Source organism: Lissotriton vulgaris, chromosome 2_2 (genome assembly GCF_964263255.1).
Source record: "Lissotriton vulgaris chromosome 2_2, aLisVul1.2, whole genome shotgun sequence".
NCBI lineage: Eukaryota > Metazoa > Chordata > Amphibia > Caudata > Salamandridae > Lissotriton > Lissotriton vulgaris.
The window spans coordinates 313,807,339-313,825,605 of NC_141688.1; positions in this window are offsets into that span (position 1 = coordinate 313,807,339).

Consider the following 18,267-nt stretch of genomic DNA (forward strand, 5'->3'; position numbering starts at 1 on the left):
CACTCAAAGTGAATTGTTTTTTCTGCAGATCAGCTCCTGTCTCTTCGCTCCCGAGCCAGACAAGGCTGTACCAGGCTCCCAATGGACAGGACAAGCTCCAAACTATGCCCTAACTGCAAATTCTCCCCTGCCTCCCCACAACTATGCTTCCCTTGCCCCGCTAGGGACGATGGCGAACCCCTTATCATCAACCCAGTCCAACAATAACTTGACTTTCCTTAATCTTAACTGCCGCTCATTACCCAAGCATAAAAGGGACATCTACGACCTTCGGGCAGACGAACAACCCGACGCCTTATTCGTCACAGAGACCTGGCTCCATGAAAGCACTGGTCCTGACGTCGCGGCAGCTTTACCTCCCAATTATGCTATCGTCAGGAAGGATAGAGTCAACAAAACAGGGGGTGGTATAGCAATTATCTTCAAAAACCATCTCCAATGCAATTTTGATCCGAAAAACTTCCCTAACTGTGAGGTTGCCCGTTTTTAAACCTTCCCTAAACCCGAACTTCACCTTCTCAGGCTTCTTAGTCTACAGTCCTCAAGGACCCCCCAGTCCCTGGGCCTTATCCTTCCCTAACCTAATAACCCCTTTCCTTATACACTCCAAAAACTTCTCTATCCTAGGTGATCTTAACCGCATCGCTGCGGTGGCTTTTCCCGCTGTGTGCGGCAATTTTGAAATTACCGCGTTACATGATGAGCTCAGCTCATCATCAGCACACGGCAGGTAAGCTTGATGACGAGCTGAGCTCATCATCAGCATCGAAGTGGTTAATCTCCACCTAGATGACCCCCAGAACTCTACGTGCAGCAATTTCATATCCGATCTAGCTGCCATGAACATCACTCTCTTTAACTCAGGTTCCACTCACACAGCCAGCCATCTCCTTGATCCTTTTTTTCTAACCTCCCTCATGTTCACTGCACTCCTGCAGTGCCTTTAGATTGGTTGGACCACTTCTTTTCAAATTCAGTTTTGCCCCCCTCCCCCCCCCCTTTCGTGCCCACCCCTTCCAGCTCATCCCTTAAAATCTTTAAAAGAGACTGGGAAAAATTGGATATTAGAGCCCTTAATCAGCTCCTTTACTCCAATCCACCCTCAGCTCACTCCAGGATGGAAACACTCTCAGGAGATAGTGAACCATTATCAGGAGGTGTTGATGACTGGCTCTCAGGCGCCATAAACGCCTGTCTCCCCCTTGCCCAGAAAAAACTGAAGAACCATCGTAATCCGGCTCTTTGGTTCAGCGAATCCTTAAAAGCTGAGAAATCTAAATGTAAGCGCTTTGAGCGGAGTTGGAGGAAAGACTACTCTCCCGACTCCAAAGAGGCCTACAAGAAGGCAAAAAGCACTACCACAATCTATGCACTACCGCCAGGGCCAGTTTTGTCTCTAAAACTATTTCTGAGGCCACTAACTGTTCTAAAACGCTTTTTGGACTGGTCAAGGAGCTGGCTGGCTCCAAGACCACTGCAAAACCGCAACCCCTGAACAAAAACCAGTGCGAAGAGCTCGCACAATTCTTCACGAAAAAAATTGAAACAATCTTTCTGGATATAGCTAACTCACCCTCTGACAGGTCCCTGCAACTTCACACTACCACATCTCGAGTCACTACCTGCCCTTCTACAATGGATTCTCCTCACATTATCTCTCTTTTTTTTTTTAATACTTTTAAAAAAAAACATTTTTTTAGGTTTTAATCTTACAGAAAAAAAAACACAAACAATAATCCCCCCAAATGAGCAATCACAGTGTATCAAAACAGGTTCACCTTGCATGATCCCTTCCCAGGTCTGTACACAGCCATTCAGCCAACAACCCGAGTTCGGGCAGGCGGCGATTACTCCATTTCAGTAAGGTGAAAATATCGAGATATCATGATCAGAGAGGAATCGCAGAGCTCCACTTTACACCACTCCCAGGTACCCTAACTTCTGCCCGCTCCCACCGATCTCCCAACTATTTGCCAATGCACTTGGAATGAAGAGTGTCTTCCCCTCATGTTGCCTATGTGGCGTGCCCCTGACTTCCGGGTCTTAGCTCCTCCCCGCCCTCCTCAGTATCCACTGGGTCATCGTCAGTACCCCTACCATCGCGATATGTCTGGAACAAACCCCAGAAGTTTTTCGGGCGGCTCATGGGAGGAAGTAACTCGCTATAGTGTTCGGACTGTGTGCAGCAATAAAGCTGCATCAGGGGGCAGTTCAGTCTCCGCCATTCTGCTTATCTCGATAAAGATATGTTCCCAGAACTCCCGCAATCCCGTGCACGTCCATGCTACATGCAGGAAATCTGCCACCGGAGCACGGCACCTCTCGCACTCCGCAGACTGGCGCAATCCATATCTGTGCAGGCGATCTGGTGTGTAATACACACGATTAAGAAATTTAAAATGTATTAGTCTGTGTTTACCATTTAGCGATATTCGCCTAGTATTACTGCAATAGTAGCGCCACATATCGTCATCTATAGTTATTTGCAAATCCCGCTGCCAGGCCAGGCGCTCCTTCGAGAACCGATGTTCTCCGTGGGACATAGCGATTTTATATAGGTTGGACAGCAGTTTACGTGGGGTCTCAGTCTTTATTATGTATGAGAGTTGAGGGACCTCTGGCAGTTCCGCCAGATCCTTCCACAGGAGTTCCGAAAAGGCGCAATGCACCCTATGAAATTGAAATCTAAGCAGCAAGGGGGTTGTCTCCACACTCCCCCTCTATGTCCCAGAGAATGGCACAATGGCTCGTCGCCCTGAAGTAGAGAAGGGCGTGATATACGCCATATGCATGGCGTATATCACGCCCTTCTCTCTTAGGGGGAGAGCCATTGTGCCCATTCTATGGGCATAGAGGGGGAGTACAGCAGCGCGTCGCCTTGTAGCTGCAAGAGGTGATTCCATGCATGATTAGTTGCCGTAATGGAGTCTACTATCGCAGTCCTACGGTCGGCCGGCTTGAAAACAGTCGCCGGGAGCGGGTCAGTGAAGACCCTCTCCATGCGTACATGTGGAATGCACGCGTCCCCGTGTATCGAAGTGTGTAGGTGTGATGCTTGAGCCACTCTGTAGTAAAGCTCTAGGTCTGGGGTGCCAAGGCCTCCCATGCTACATGGTAGTGTGAGGAGTTTCCACCTCGCTCTAGGCTGTCTACCCGCCCATGCAAGTTTGATCATTAGTTGTGTCAGTCTCTGGAAAAAGACCTTAGGTAACACCATCAGAATAGTAGCAAATAGGAATAGCAGTCTGGGCAGCACGACCATTTTCATAATTGAAATGCGTCCCATGAGGGAGAGCGGAAGCCTGCACCAAGCTTCAACATCATCCTCTAATTTGCTGAATGCAACCCCATAGTTCTCGCTGAAAAGAATCTCGGCATTAGTGTGAAGTCGGACCCCTAAGTATCTGATCGATTCTCAGGTCCACACCAGTGGGTACTCCATATCAAATGGCTCGGTGATTGGGGTAAGGGGGAACACCAGCGATTTCGTCCAGATCATCCTGAGACCAGAGAGGGCACCGAAGTGTACCACTTCTCTAAGCATTGATGACAAATTGTTCTCGGGATCGCGAACGTATAACAGAGTGTCGTCCGTGTACATTGAAACCACAATCCTACAAGTGGGAAAACCCACCCCCTCATTGTCATGGTATTCCCGTAGTGCACACACCAGCGGCTCCGCCACTAGGGCGTATAGTAGGGGGGACAGCGGGCACCCCTGTCTGGTCCCTCTGCCAATAGGGAAGGAGTCAGTGACCAGGTCGCCAAGTCGTAGTCGGGCCCTAGGTTTGTTATATAGGGAGCCTATCATTTGGAGGAACGGGAGGCCAAGGCCCATCCGCTGCAACACTAGTCGCATAAAAGGCCACTCCATCGGGTCAAAAGCCTTCTCCATGTCCAGGAATACCGCTATTGCTTTTGTATCAGGCTTTACGTGCTGCATTGTGCCCAGGACTGTTTGAATATTATATGTTAGGTTTCTACTCGGGATGAAGCCCGCTTGTTCCGGCACAACCAGCGTGGGCACCAGGAGCGCAAGGCGATTCGCCAATACTTTGGTGTATATTTTGGTGTTGACATTTAGTAAAGAGAGAGGTCTATATGAGCCGCACTCGTAGTGCGCCTTCCCCGGCTTAAGGATTGTCACTAAGAGCGCCTCTCTCATGGAGTGTGGCATGCTGCCCTCCACGCAGATATCATCGAACAAATTGAGAGGTGTGGAAGCAGAAGGTCTTGGAATGTTTTGTAAAATCCTATCGTTAGTCCGTCTGCCCCGGGGGCACTGCCCGAACGCATGCTCGCAAGTGCTTCGATTATTTCGTCCTTTTCAATCGGAAGCATAAGAAATTCCCTGTGTGTGTTGGAAAGCGTGGGAAGCTCTATGTGTTCGAGGTAGTCTAATATTTCGTCATCATGGTGTCCACTCATGGAGGAGTACAAATTCATATAGAAGCTTCTGAACCTCTGAGCAATATCGTTTTCATCCGTGAGAACTGCACCTCCCTCCGTCCGTATCTCTGTTACCTGAGGCTTTCCCTTCCTTCCCCTCATCACCCTCGCTAGCACCGAACCGGGTCTCTCCCCTTCTCCATATACACGGGCCGTGGCATATTTTCCCAAGTGTTTGACTTCCCTGTCTGCCTGTCTGCCTCCTTGTGGTATTCAGTCAAAAGTGACTTAATCTCACTCTCGATAGTCGAGTCTGAGTGGGTACGCTGCCGCTCCTCCAGTCGAGACAACTCCCTCTCTAACGCTTCAAGTCTCTGTCTGATGGACTTGAGGAGCCCCGAGTGCTTGGACATGGCTATGCCCCAGATGTAGAGCTTGAATGCCTCCCAAACCGATTGGAAGCTGTCCACAGAGCCCACGTTAGTGTAAAAAAAGACCTCAATCGCCTCTGCCAGTTCACCTCTGAAGACAGGGTCGAGAAGCGAGTACGGCGGGAATCGCCACGTAAATGGAGGGATCGTTTTTCTAGGGATGGCTAGTACTAATAATAGAGGTGAATGGCCAGAGAGAGTACGCAGAAGGATCTTGCAATCCCGCAGTGGCCCCATCACGGTGAAAGAAGCTAGCCAATAGTTGATTCTGGTGTGAACGTCATAGTAAGCTGAGTAGTGGGTGTACCCCCCTTGTCCTGCGTGTCTCAGTCTCCATACGTCGTCCAAGCCTGGGCTGGAGAGTATGCTGTGTAGGGACAGTGCCGCAGCAGTGGGCCTATGCGGGGGACCCGCAGATCTATACAGCAAGGGGTCAAGCACCAGGTTAAAATCCCCCCCCCATAGAACTTGTGTGTGGTGGCATTCACGGATCAGTGCGGCCAGTGACCGAAAGAACTGCGGTGAGTCGTAGTTTGGGCCATACACGTTGACTACAATGAATTCCATACCCAGCCCATTGCACCGTGATATGACGTAGCGACCCTCAGTGTCTGTGTTTAGGGGTGTCAAGGTGAATTTCGATTTGGGGTTTACCCAGGTCAGCACTCCTCTAGCGTGTGTCGTGAAACCCGCTGAGTGAATGTTCCCCTCCAGACCTCTACTAAGCAGCATTCTGCTGGATGACGGCAAGTGGGTCTCCTGTAGGAGTGCCACATCAATATGATGCCGCTGTAAGTAGCTCAGCACCTTCTTCAGTTTGCGGTAGTCGTTAAGCCCTCGTACGTTCCAGATTAAAACCCGGAGCGTGGCGATAGAGTCAGGAGGCTTTAGTTCAATCGCGCTTGACATCATGTCCAGTTAATTGAGACTTGGGCGCTGCGGAGTCGTGCTTGTGTATCATCGCCTGCGCGCTCCTAATATAAAGCGGGTCCCCACCTACCCTCATCAGTAACATAGATTCGGATATGGGGAGGTCGCCCTCCAGGTCTTTACTGTTCCGCATTCTACTAGTCAGGGGGAGGTGAGTTTCCCCAGAGCTTGCAGGGTCGATGCGCAGGTGCTGTAGTTAGCTCGGTACGGTTCTCAATCCGCAGCAGCCAATAATCTCTGAGTTGTAACATGTGGGTGCCCTATGCAAAGCAGTGGATAAAGTTGTCTCTGGTTTAGCCACGCCCATCTTTGCAGACTGTACGAATCGTCCTTGTACACTCCTTCCCACCACCTCTGATCTACATCTCACAGAAACTTTACTCTACCTAGAATCAAACTTGCCAGGATGGGTGGCAGATCTTTCTCATTCCTAGGTCCCACACTATGGAACTCTCTCCCCCCTGAGATCCACAAAGAAACCATCTACACACGCTTCCGAAGAGCCCTGAAGATCTGGCTATTTTGCCAATAGCTCTGTCTATCTGTATTACGGTAATATCACCAGCTCTCTGTCCGTCCAGCACCGGGAAACCCTTTTTGGGAAGCAGTCGCGCTCTACAAACGTAACAAGTAAAAATAAATAAATAGATTACGAATGCAATTGCAAGGGTGCTAGGGGACCTAAGGTCCCCCTGATGCACCCCAAAAAGGGTAAGTGTGCACATGTATGCGCCACATGGCACTTAGAAAATGCAATTTTGTGCATTTTTGTAAGGATATGCAAATTAACATCAACTGGAAATTGATGTAAATTTGTGATTCCTTAATGCAAAGTCTCATTTTGAAAATGCTTCTTGCATTGCATTTAGCGAAGCGCAAATTGCGATTCCCTAACTGCATTTGCAAAATAGGTCATCGCAAAAATTGCGATGACCTATTTTGCTAATGCATTTTGGGTTGATGCACCGCAAGTGGCTTTTTACCATTCGCAAAAAAGTCTGTTTGCGACCGGTAAAATGCTTGATGCATGTGCTCCATTGTCATTTCAATGCCAATAGCTCAAAGTCTTGTAAATTAGAGACCTGTTCAAAGAAGTGGCTGCCATTGTCCCGGCTGCTTGGAAAGTGAAATCGCACATGGCGCACTGAATGTTGTAGGAAATCATGTTGTGCCTGTAGTAGGAGAAAGTCATTGAAGAAAATAGTACTAACAGACTAAACAAGCATTTGCAATGCAATAGGTCTTGCATTTAGGCAAGTTTAAGCTATTGGCATTGTAAATGACAATGCCTTTTATTTATGTTTTAAAATTGAAAACCAAAATAAAAAGAATTGTTATTTGCAGTGTCAATAGCTCAAACTTGTGTGAATGCGAGACCTGTTGCATTGCAAATGCTTGTTTTGCATGCAGCAGGCTGGAAAAACCACCCTTCTTATCCCTTCTATGGATTCAGGCTGATATTGCACCACTCTGGCCACCTCACACTCCTGTCAGTGTGTGGTAATGGCTGATGTGGGCCTGTTGACAGCTGCCACCCTCACAAGGAGTGTTTGCCACGGACTTCAGTGCCAGGCTGACTGAGTTATATGGTGCACACCAGTCAGGGCCGGATAGGGAACCAAAACCGGCCCTGGCAAAGTGCTCGGATGTCCCCCCCACCTCCCCATGGGGCCAGGGCCGGTTTTCGGCCGATTTTGTTACAGGGCCGATTTTGCAGAAATGCTGCAAAAATGGCCCTGTAACAAATACGGATGGTGCCTCACTGGATTCACGTGGAAAGGGTGGGGGAGGGAAATGCTGCATTTGTGCTCGGAGGGTGTGCGGAGGGTCCAATGCAAATCGTGAGGGTGAAATCAATATTTCATGAGAGCGGCCAACTTTGATGCTACCAGATGGGCTCCTGTGGTGGCGTTATAAAAATGAAGCGGCATGCACTGAACAAAAGGTAAGGCTTGAGCGCTTAGTGAGCATGGACAAGATGCACAGAGAAATGATGGGCGGGATAGGTACAGAAAGTGCCAAAAAAACAACATGGGGTGTTGTTATTAGAGAGAGGGGGATGCACGGAAACGCAGTATAAGCGCTAATGCTATGTGTTCAAAGCGATCACAGCGTGAGCTGCAGGAAAAGAAAGATCTGAACAAGCAGGAGGCAGCCACAGCCCAAGGAGAGGACACAAGGGGAAGTACCAGTAGAGCTAGAGAGAGCGAGGGGGGGAGACCCTAGACTTTAAAAATAAACAAGATAAAGCATGGCGCACATTTATGAGCGTCACACTGAAAGTGAAAGTATGAAATTAAGTGCACTGTGCACAACAAAAGAAAGGCACTGACACTTTATTTAAAGATGATCCTTGGCATACCAGTTGTAATAGTTAAAATAAAGCGTGGCGCCTGTTTCATGAGCACCCTGCTGATCAAAGCGAGCCACAATGCACAGAACAAAAGCAAGACCCATTAAGTGTTGTTGGGGGAAGGCACGGGAGATAAAGTAAAGTGGATGGAAAGTGAAAGCAGGCATGGCGAGAACAATACATTGTGCCTGCAGTAGGAACAAGCTGTAGCCATTTGAAAAATATAGTGCATCCCGGCTAATGAAGGAGACGTCTCGCGCTGCAAGTAAAGCATCCAGTCCCGGTGGGTGAGGCTGAAAGCAGACAGAGCGGCAACAAGGAGAGATTAAAAAGCCTCCTTCACAATAGAAAGGCTGCGTTTAACATAAGCTATGATGCAAGCCAATGGAAAGAAGGGGCGGAGCTTCAAGTCCCCTTCGGAATCCGTATTAATTCCAAGAGGCCTTCGCATGGCGAGTGCAGGGCATGCGCGCTGCTACCGCCAGGCGAGACCTAGGAAGACTACTGTGGAACAACCAAAGTAAAAGGGCCAGTCCTCTTGGGAGGTCACAAATGAAGACAAGGCAGTAATAAGGAGGGACTAACACGCTATTTATTAATCAGAAGCCAGAATTTACAAAGGACAATGACACAAGTCAATGACAAATATGGGAGGAGAGTGGGCGGGGCTCCAATATACTCCAATACCTAAAAAGCTCTCCTTGGAGAATCCATTTTACACCACTGCAGGTCAATCATTCCCAACACTCAGTCATAGCACATACGTATTCAGTCTGCATCCTCTTACCTAAAACAAGTAAGATCAAGGTATATGAATTACGCAAAGCTTTAATGTTATGTGTTTAACACTATCATTTGAACCCTATCAACAATGAGCATATATATAACAAAGTAAATATGTCACTATGCATAAAAAGGATAACACATCCACTAGATTAAAAAGCAATATACTGCTGACCCACCCAAACACTGCGCAAAATAAAACCCACAAATATACAAAAAATATATAAAAACATATGGGAGAACAACTCAAAACAGTACTAATTTCTGTGTTATTGTTGCTGACCCGTTATACAATATCAAACACGAGTCCTGATGAACTAGACATTTTTCATCTTTGATTCCTACGGATTCTGCATGAGGCATATGTCAACACGTTTCGGTGGATTTAAAGGGGCCATCTTGCTGCCACAGTGCTGCTTTCCCAGGCTGCACCTTTGACTAGGTCAGCCATGGGTGCAAGAGTAACTGGGCTTTGAGGGGAGGGGTGTCCTGCTTGGGTGGTCTTGGAATAGTAGACGCCTGGCCCTTTAGACACCTCGTGTGGACCCTCTGTGTGTGTGTGAAGGGATATCGCGACTACTACATGCTTCCAGACCAGACCCAGTGGGAGGAGATAATGAGAAGTAGACATCGCCCTAATCCATGTCTGGACCTCTAGCGCCTCAATGGTGGGAGACATGGAGCTAGTGAGCAAGCGTCAGGAGTGGGTGTGGCCCTCAGAGGTTTTAACTCCTCCCACAACAATGTCCCAGAGACAGCACTTGGAAGAGTCTGAGATGAGGCCACTGGAAGGATTGTCCCAACTCACGGCTGCCACTAATCCATTCCTGACTCTACTTAGCGGGTGGCAGAGTTGGATTGGGATTAAAAATAGGCCTGGGCACGCAAAAAAAAGTGGCCCACATTTGCATATTGCCTTTCCGCAAAACACTGCTTCAACGAAATTTTATTTTAAAAAAAGGGGGTGGGGGAAAAAATGCACTGATTAGTTTACACTGGTGAAACACACCTGAAAACAAGTGAGGCCACTTTTGCTCAGGACCCCTCCCCCCTTCAATATGCATATATTAATGGGCCGGCCCAGCGAGAGAATGGGAGTGACACCTCTGCCGTTGATAAACGGGAGGTAATGGACGCCCATCTACCTCCAGAAAGACCACTCAGGCACCCACTGGGCTGCTGGCGGGAACCAAATAACTAAGAAACCGCCCAAATCTGTCACCAGGCTGCTCAAAAAAGCAGCCCACAGCTGGAATTCGGATGCCGGCCCCTCGGGCTTTGCCTGAGTGCCCGAGTTACCAATCCGACCCTGGCGGGATGTGCTGGGACTGACCCATAAAATACTACAATGGAAAGAGCAGAAGCCTCATTCAGGGTCTGCTGCTGTCTTAACACACGTAAGGACTGTTTTTTGGCCCTTTTTACGCGCTGTTCTAATGAGGAAGGTTACGTTTGATCACCCATGTCCTACTCATCCAGTGGCACCAGGAGAGCATCACAAACACCCTATTTTATTAGCAAAACTGCTGTAAAGCGAGTGTGTAATTTGAATTTCCAGTTTTAGCACCGAAATATCGAAACTGTGTGCAGAATTTCAGAGGACACCGGGCACAAATTCCTGTTCCAATATAATACTGATGTGTGTGTGTGTGGCTGAGACACAAAACCTATACACACATTTTCATAGGCGTTTGCTTTGTTTTAAGACTTTTTCTATTTAAACTGTGCAAAACACATCTGTAGTTCAGCGTGAAAGTTACTAACATTGGATTCCTTCTGCTGAACTGAAGCAGCGGAGGAGACAAGACGAGAGACAGAGGAAGAAAAACAAAAATGCAAAACGAAGAGGAGCCTGAGTGATGCAAGGGAAGTGCAAATTAAGGTAGAATTGGCAAAGGCAACTCCTGTGTGTTGTGCATATATGTCTGGGTCCGGAGACTTGTAAGGATGCACCGAAAGCTTCTTTGTTTCCATCCAGATGCCTCCAGCTGTTCTCACCTCCCCAACGCTCTTCACTTCCACATTTTCTCTCAATACATTCTCACCCTACTTTCCACCTTTCCGTGATCACTACGAGGCAGACATGCTATCCACCCTACATATCTTACCCCTTTACATAAAATGAAAGGACATGAATATAATACTCTGTAATGTTCTAGTATTCAGGGTCGTAGCTTGGTCAGTAAGACTTGGGTGGGGGAAGGGGGGAGGTTGAGCTTCAGACTTTCCAACAACCACGGTAGGATATAATGTTAAAATACATTATACGACAAGCAGGGCGCAAGGAAGGGGCAAAGGGGAAGCGGAAAGGGTGATGGATGCGGATTGGTAGGGGCACTAAGTGAGGGTAAACATAATATTGTAAAATAGCCCAAATGTTGGGAGTGTTTTTACAGATAGGGGAGAGTTTCTGTGCTTTCATGTCGGTGTGTTTGTAAACATTCCTGGTGAATCCGACAGACACCTCACCATACCCGGCGGAAAGCACCTCTACACTATATTAACCAGAAAATACATTTATTAGGGGGGACAGCACCCAAACACCTCTCCGACAATCAGTTATAACAACTCTGCAGAAGGATGCTCATAATATGCACCATATTGCCAAGCCCCGAAGGTGTATCCTGCATTGACACATAATGAAATAGGAACACAGTGTTCATCTGTCCTGATCACACTTGACTTGTTCTGGTCAACTCACCAGCGTTCACACTTTCCCTAGAATCCACGCTGATCCCTCTTCAAGTAACACCAAACTTTATTTCACCGTCATCACCCTGTGTAGACAGGAACACTTACTACCTCCCTTCCAGACCAGCTTTCCTCTCTTTACCACAACCCAAACAACTACTTTCACATTCACATTCGACCCCTCCTTCTTAAGTCCATAACAACTCTTAGCCCTTTTCTATTCTTCAGGAACTCTGGGCCTATTTTAGATCTTGGCGGAGGGGAATACTCTGTCCCCTGCACCTCTGGACTGAGAACCTTCACATGTGGTGAGGCCTTCAACTGGGACAAAACATTCATGGAGATCACTGCAGACCCCCTGTACTTCTGAACTGAAGAACCTTCACATGTTCCGAGGCCCTCAAGAGGGACAGAACATATATGTAGAACACTACAGACCTGCTGTACTTCTAGACTGCGATCCTTCTCATGTGCTGAGGCCCTCAACAGGGACAGAACATACATAGAGAAGACAGAAGACCCCCTGCACTTCTGGTCTGAGAACCTCCCCATGTGACGAGTGTGAGAAAGTGCCATCTCCCTTGCATTGGTATACCCCCACTTTTTTCTGAATTGCTGATGTGCTTTGAGTGAGTGTGCTCTGGGCTCCTGCCAACCAGGTGCCCAGGGCCTGTGTTCCTTCCCTAAAACTGTGTTGAAGCTAAAACCCAATTGGCATCTCTGGCCACCTGTCAGCCCCTAGTAATTGGTACCCTAGGTACCCAGGGCATGGTGACCAGAAAAGACCCTTAAGGGCTGCCACACTTATTGTGCCACCCTTAGGGCCCCTGTGCCCTGACACCCACACACTGCCTTTGCAGGCTGAGTGTCTAAGTACAGAACTAAACAGTCGACATGGCACACATCCCTGTGTGCCATGCTCACAAGCTCACTGCCCTGGCATCCATCAGTCACCCCTCTAGCTGGGTGCCCTATGCCAGTGGTGTGGGCACAGGAGCAAGAGCCCTGTTCCCCTACAGTACCCAGGGCCATTCCTGGGCACTGTTAGTGCAGTGCTGCCATTAAGAGTATATGGTGCTGGGAGGTTGTCATTACGAACTCCACAACACCATAATGGCTACACTGAAGACTGAGAAGTTTGATATCAAACTTCCCAGCACATTAAACCCGCACTGATGCCAGTGTGAGATTTTATGTAAAATGCACCAGAGGGCATCTTAGAGATGCCAGCTGAAACCTAAACCTACAATCCACGTGTGGTCTAAGAGACTGCCTCAGCTGCCGCACAGCAGACATGTTGCTGGACCACTGGGCGGAGAGCCCCCCACTCTCCTTGGCCTGCAACAATTCACATCCTGGACGAGGTGCTAGGTCACCTCCCCCAGGATGGGCAGGGGAAGCTTCAAATGCCTTCTCCAGGCCACGTGCTGTACTCAGCAACTGGCCCCCACCAGTTATGACCCCCACTCTGGCGGGAAGACTGGTGGGAAAACCCTACGTCAGGAAGAGGGGGTTGCCAGCATGCCCCAACCCCACCCCTCAGGTGGAAGAGGCGAGGTGAAGCACGACCCCGGGCTCTGGCCATCTTGAAGATGGGGAGCCCTGCCCAATCACAGCTAGGCTCCTGCCCCCCTCCTACAGGAGAGGAGCAGGCAGGGGGTGTGCCCACCCCAGAACAGGGACCTATTGGTCCCTGCCCTTGCCCTACCTGTAACACCCCTAAATTTAGTTTTTAGGGGCACCCTGAACCTTCCTCCCTTAGAACCCGATAAGAAAACAAGAAAGAAGATCAAGAAGAAGAAGACCCGCCGTTCAGCTGCTAACAACAGGACGACACCAACTGACTTGGCCCCCAGCCCTACCGGCCTGTCGATCCTGGAACCTGCTCCTGCTAAATCCCGGCGAATCCTGCCGACAGCAACCTTGGGAAACGCGGAGGACCTGCCTGCCTTGACCCTCTTAAAGACTGAGACTCCCATGAGCAGAGGCTCTGCTGCAACAACACCCCTGGTGCCAGCCAGGAACCGCGAATCCAGCCTACTCGGCACCCGCCAAGCCCGGCCTGTGACTGAGTGATCCAAGACCATGAGGACGTCCCCCCGGTGACTGGGACCTGAAGTCCAGTGCCCAAAGACCCTCCTCGATGGCCCCGGCGACGCCTGCAAACTCAGAACTAGGGACCCCTCCAACCGCGACCAGCTGAGGGTAAGATTTCCCGATGCCAAAAGACACCCCTGCACCCGGCGCCCCACGGCCCCCCTGTGCCTTCCTTTGGGGTACCTCCCTTTTCTCCAAGATCCCAACTTACCTCTCGAAGTGGTGGTCGAACCTGAAGAATCTCCGTCCCCGAGCCTGCAGCCTTTGTTCACTTTGTAACTTTCCCGTTGAATAACATTGAGCGCCCTACGGCTCAAAAGCACCCTGCACCCAGCCACCCGAGTGCCGCTGGAAGTGCAACTCCTACCCTACTCTACTTCCCCACTTGCCCTGAGTAAGTGACCAGGAGCTCAACTCCCACAGACGGGTGGCCTGCTTGCTTGCAACCACCAACCACAGGCCCCCTACCCTCCACTGGATTGCATTGTGCCTACTCTCTCTGCACCCGGCTTCCCCTGTGCCGCTGAGGGTGTAACAACTTTACCTTTCCGACCTTGGGAGACCCCTGAGTCTATGCCCAGAACCCTAACTCTGCCAGGCGAGTACTCACCTAAAAACCGATAACTCACCTTCCTTCCGTAGGCTAACATTGACTGGTTTTCACTGAAATTTCTTCCAAGTGTGGAGTTTTGAAACTTTAAAATATTCATCTAAAATCAGCAGAATAACGAATTCTGAAATTCTCACCTGTGATCAGGAGAGAAGTCAGTACTGTACCTTCTAGCCCAGTACTGAACTGCAAAAGTAATCCTAACTGTACTTACCAGTAACTTGAATTTTTTTCCATAGGAAACTATTGTCAATTTTCTCTGAAATTTCTTCCAAGTGTCGATTTTTGCAAATTGGAAATATTCCTTAAAAATCGTACCAAATACTAAAACGTAATTACTTACCTGTCTTAGGTAGAGGACCCAGTGCTGAACCCAGGAGTCCAGCACTGGATTACCAAAGTAACAAGAACCTACTTTACCTGTGACTTGAATTTCCTTCCATAGGATAACATTGCTAGTTTTTCACTGAAAAGCTTTGAAGTGTCAACTTTGAAAATACATTTATATTCCTTAAAAATCACAACTGTAATCAATATGCTTTTACTTAACTGTTTACAGCTTAGGTCCCAGGACTGAATCTAGGATCCAGCCCTGTGGTTAGAAAAGTAATCCTGAAAGTAATCAACTGCATTTTTGTAGAAAAACCCATTGAACCCAATGCAAAATTGTGTCTAGAATTGTGTTGCTTATTGCAACCACTGTAGCTATTGTACTTACAAAGTCTATTGCCTTTCTGCAAAGCATTTACATAAAGTCACTCATATTGAGAAAAGTATATTTTGATATCTGTTGGTTCTAAAAATAAAACAACTATATATTTTCATATAAAAACAATTGGCCTAGAGTTCAGTTCTTGAGTGTGTGAAAGCTTTTGCTGACTGAGTGTGTACAACAAATGCTTTACACTGTCCTCTGGTTCTGCCTTACTGCTCGACCAAACTACCACTTTAGAGAATAAAGTCATATCTGACTTTAACCTTTGTCATACCTCTGGAGACCGGGAACTCTATACACACCATACCTTACTTTGGTCCAGTATATATAGAGCCACTTTCTTACATTGGTGGATCAGCGGTGGGGTACAAACTTGCATTTGTTGGACTGCTTGGTTACCATCTGATCACACAACAGAACTCATAAATTGCCTTTATAATTCTGAAATTGGTTTTTCCAAAATACTAAAAGTCTTGTCAGGGCCTTTGCGTAAGTCCCTTTAGAATTTGAGTACAATAAAAAGTCACTATAGTCAAGGGTAGAGTGTTAGAACTGTCAGGTTAGAATGTCTCAACAGCCCCCAACTATTAGTGAAGGTAATATTACACAGGACCTGGTGGAGGAGCTCGACCTCACACCTTACTTGCACCTGAATTTCAAGGAATTGAGGTCCTTATGCAAACTTAAAAATATACCAATGGGCCTGCATCCAACCAAAGTAGGGCTCCAGGAGCTCCAGGCTGAATATGCTAAAGGCACCCCTCTGAACATGGTGATGACTGGTCAGAGGAAGGAGAGGTGTCGGAGGAGGAGGAAATTCCCCCCACCCCCATCATCTCTGGGAAGAGGAGGGTCCCTGTACCCTTAACTCCAAGAATCACACTCTGGGACCCTATGGCCTACACAGGTGGGCCAGGGCCCAGGGAAAACACTGAGACTAGTCCCAGTAAAGAGGACAGCTTGTTAGCCAAGCTGGCCAAGATAATAGACCTAGAGTCCAGACTCCTGGCTCTAGAAAAAGAGAGAAAAGAGACGGGTTTAGCACCCATCAATGGTGGCAGCAATAATACCAATAAGGATAGAGAAGAGAATTCTGATCCTAAAATCCCCAAAGGGATTGTCCCTAAATTTGAGGAAGGTGATGACATCACCAAGTGGTTCACAGCCTTTGAGAGGGCTTGTGAAATAAGAAGAGTAAAGAAACCTCTCTGGGGGCACTCCTGTGGGAACTGTTCTCTGGTAACTGCAGAGACAGGCTTCTGACCCTCTCTGGGCCAGATGCAGGGTCCTATGACCTCATGAAGAACACTCTGATTGAGGGATTTGGGCTCACCACTGAGGAGTACAGAATAAGTTAGGGGGGGGGTCACAAAACTCAGACCCAATCCCGGATAGATTTTGTAGACTACTCAGTAAAGACACTGGATGGTTGGTTAACTGGACACAAAGTGCATGATTTTTCTGGACTTTACAATTTGTTTGTGAAGGAACACATTTCGAGTAATTGCACAAATGAAAAGTTGCATCAGCATTTGGTAGACCTAGGTCTAATTTCTCCCCAAGAATTGGGAAAGAAGGCAGACCATTGGGTCAAGACTAGGGTAAAAGGACAGCCACTGGGGGTGACCAAAAGAAGGTGGTTACAAAACCTCCCCAGGGGAAAGGTGGTAAGAATCACCCAGATAAAAAGTATGAGTCTTCCAATGGGCCCCAAAAACCTGTACAGGTGGGTGGGTCCGAAACTACTCCCTATGTGCCTCAGCCCTATAGGGGAAAGAACTTTGATCCTGCCAAGGCCTATTGTAACAACTGTAAGAAGTTGGGACATTTAACTGTAGATAAATCGTACCCCACAACAAGGCCCCAAGGCACCCAGTACAGCTACTCTAGGGACAGCGAGTCTACAGATGGGAGCAGAAGAGTGCCCAGAGAAAATCTGGGAATACACTCAAGCTAGTCTGGTCTCCTTGGGGGATGGAGAGTTTGCCAATGTAGCTGTTTGGCCACCCAACTTGAAAACGTATTTGCAATATCCCTCCATTAATGGAACTAGGATAGAAGCCCTGGGGATACAGGTGCCAGTGTCACTATGGTGAGAGATAGACTAGTTTCCCCAGAGTAATACTTGATTGGGAAAACTTACCTAGACACCAATGGTAACAGTGTTACCACTAATCGTCCTATGGCTGTGGTGACATTAGGTTGGGGGGAGGTTACTGGCCTGAAACTGGTAGTGGTCTCTCCACAGTTGCCAGCTGACTGTCTGCTTGGAAATGCTCTGGAAACCTCAGCCTGGGCTGAGGTTGAGCAAGTAACCCATGCATTCATGCTGGGTATCCCTAGACTGGTGTGAGTGAAACCAGAGCACAGAGCAAAAAGAAGAGTGAACAAGTAGGTTTGGAGCCTGAAAGTACGGCCCAACCAACCAAGAGAAAAAGCAAGAAGACTGCGGGAACAGTTTCTACACAGCAGACCTCTCAGGACCCCTCTCCTCAGGGAGAGGACTTGGAACCCCTAGAGGGAAGTGAGCCCATGGAGCTTGAGCCTTACCAGGTTGAACTCCTGGGCCCAGGGGGACCCACTAGGGAAGAGCTGTGCCAGGGTCAGCAAGACTGTCCCACCCTTGAGAGCCTGAGGCAGCAAGCTGTTTCAGAAGCACAGGGAGATGTCAGTGGTACCCACAGAGCTTATTGGGAAGAGGGGTTACTGTATGCTGAGGCAAGAAACCCCACTCCTAGAGCCATCAGGAGGATGGCAGTGCCACAGAAGTACAGGGAGTTCCTCCTAACTTTGGCTCATGACATCCCCCTAGCTGGGCATCTGGGGCAAAACAAAACTTGGGAAAGACTAGTCAGTCTCTTCTACTGGCCCCAGATGCATCAAAAGGTGAAGGAGTTTGTGAGCTCCTGTGTCACCTGTCAGGCCAGTGGAAAGACAGGTGGCTACCCGAATCCCCCCCTAACACCATTGCGAGTGGTGGGGGACCCCTTTGAAATGGTAGAGGTGGACATTGTGGGTCCACTTGAACCTCCCACAGCCTCAGGGAACAAATTCATTCTAGTAGTAGAGGATCATGCTACTAGGTACCCTGAAGCAATTCCCCTTAGGGTGACTACAGCTCCTGCAGTTGCCAATGCCCTCCTGGGTGTCTTCACCAGGGTAGGATTTCCTAAGGAGGTGGTTTCAGACAGAGGTTCTAACTTCATGTCTGCTTACCTGAAACACATGTGGAAGGAGTGTGGAGTGCAGTCCAAGTTTACTACCCCAT